Here is a 2,500-nt window from a genome sequence, read left to right as displayed (position 1 = left end):
TACAAAAAAAGTCCTTTGTCAGTGACATAGATATCATCACAAGGTTTACAAAAAAAGTCCTTTGTCAGTGACATAGATATCATCACAAGGTTTACAAAAAAAGTCCTTTGTCAGTGACATAGATATCATCACAAGGTTTACAAAAAAAGTCCCTTGTCAGTGACATAGATATCATCACAAGGTTTACCAAAAAAAGTCCTTTGTCAGTGACATAGATATCATCACAAGGTTTACCAAAAAAAGTCCTTTGTCAGTGACATAGATATCATCACAAGGTTTACAAAAAAAAAAGTCCTTTGTCAGTGACATAGATATCATCACAAGGTTTACAAAAAAAGTCCTTTGTCAGTGACATAGATATCATCACAAGGTTTACAAAAAAAGTCCCTTGTCAGTGACATAGATATCATCACAAGGTTTACCAAAAAAAGTCCTTTGTCAGTGACATAGATATCATCACAAGGTTTACAAAAAAAGTCCCTTGTCAGTGACATAGATATCATCACAAGGTTTACAAAAAAAGTCCTTTGTCAGTGACCTAGATATCATCACAAGGTTTACAAAAAAAGTCCTTTGTCAGTGACATAGATATCATCACAAGGTTTACAAAAAAAAGTCCTTTGTCAGTGACATAGATATCATCACAAGGTTTACAAAAAAAGTCCTTTGTCAGTGACATAGATATCATCACAAGGTTTACAAAAAAAGTCCTTTGTCAGTGACATAGATATCATCACAAGGTTTACAAAAAAAGTCCTTTGTCAGTGACATAGATATCATCACAAGGTTTACAAAAAAAGTCCTTTGTCAGTGACCTAGATATCATCACAAGGTTTACAAAAAAAGTCCTTTGTCAGTGACATAGATATCATCACAAGGTTTACAAAAAAAGTCCTTTGTCAGTGACCTAGATATCATCACAAGGTTTACAAAAAAAGTCCTTTGTCATTGACATAGATATCATCACAAGGTTTACAAAAAAAAAAGTCCTTTGTCAGTGACATAGATATCATCACAAGGTTTACAAAAAAAGTCCTTTGTCAGTGACATAGATATCATCACAAGGTTTACAAAAAAAGTCCTTTGTCAGTGACCTAGATATCATCACAAGGTTTACAAAAAAAGTCCCTTGTCAGTGACATAGATATCATCACAAGGTTTACAAAAAAAGTCCTTTGTCAGTGACATAGATATCATCACAAGGTTTACAAAAAAAGTCCTTTGTCAGTGACATAGATATCATCACAAGGTTTACAAAAAAAATCCTTTGTCAGTGACATAGATATCATCACAAGGTTTACAAAAAAAGTCCTTTGTCAGTGACATAGATATCATCACAAGGTTTACCAAAAAAAGTCCTTTGTCAGTGACATAGATATCATCACAAGGTTTACAAAAAAAGTCCTTTGTCAGTGACATAGATATCATCACAAGGTTTACCAAAAAAAGTCCTTTGTCAGTGACATAGATATCATCACAAGGTTTACAAAAAAAGTCCCTTGTCAGTGACATAGATATCATCACAAGGTTTACCAAAAAAAGTCCTTTGTCAGTGACATAGATATCATCACAAGGTTTACAAAAAAAGTCCCTTGTCAGTGACATAGATATCATCACAAGGTTTACAAAAAAAGTCCTTTGTCAGTGACATAGATATCATCACAAGGTTTACAAAAAAAGTCCTTTGTCAGTGACATAGATATCATCACAAGGTTTACAAAAAAAATCCTTTGTCAGTGACATAGATATCATCACAAGGTTTACAAAAAAAGTCCTTTGTCAGTGACATAGATATCATCACAAGGTTTACAAAAAAAGTCCTTTGTCAGTGACATAGATATCATCACAAGGTTTACAAAAAAAGTCCTTTGTCAGTGACCTAGATATCATCACAAGGTTTACAAAAAAAGTCCTTTGTCAGTGACCTAGATATCATCACAAGGTTTACAAAAAAAGTCCTTTGTCAGTGACATAGATATCATCACAAGGTTTACAAAAAAAGTCCTTTGTCAGTGACCTAGATATCATCACAAGGTTTACAAAAAAAGTCCCTTGTCAGTGACATAGATATCATCACAAGGTTTACAAAAAAAGTCCTTTGTCAGTGACATAGATATCATCACAAGGTTTACAAAAAAAGTCCTTTGTCAGTGACATAGATATCATCACAAGGTTTACAAAAAAAGTCCCTTGTCAGTGACATAGATATCATCACAAGGTTTACCAAAAAAAGTCCTTTGTCAGTGACATAGATATCATCACAAGGTTTACAAAAAAAGTCCTTTGTCAGTGACATAGATATCATCACAAGGTTTACAAAAAAAGTCCTTTGTCAGTGACATAGATATCATCACAAGGTTTACAAAAAAAGTCCTTTGTCAGTGACATAGATATCATCACAAGGTTTACAAAAAAAGTCCTTTGTCATTGACATAGATATCATCACAAGGTTTACAAAAAAAAAAGTCCTTTGTCAGTGACATAGATATCATCACAAGGT

The 2,500-nt window shown here is 33.1% G+C and overlaps 1 protein-coding gene across 1 annotated transcript in view; it reads left to right on the top strand.

Moving 5' to 3' along the window:
- The window catches only part of LOC137658774 (venom carboxylesterase-6-like), a 59,147-nt gene that overhangs the window by 54,304 nt on the left and 2,343 nt on the right, over window positions 1-2,500 (top strand). The gene's annotated exons all lie outside the window — the stretch shown is intronic.

Source organism: Palaemon carinicauda, chromosome 19 (assembly GCF_036898095.1).
Source record: "Palaemon carinicauda isolate YSFRI2023 chromosome 19, ASM3689809v2, whole genome shotgun sequence".
Classification (NCBI taxonomy): Eukaryota; Metazoa; Arthropoda; class Malacostraca; order Decapoda; family Palaemonidae; genus Palaemon; species Palaemon carinicauda.
This window is presented reverse-complemented; position numbering and strand designations above follow the sequence as displayed.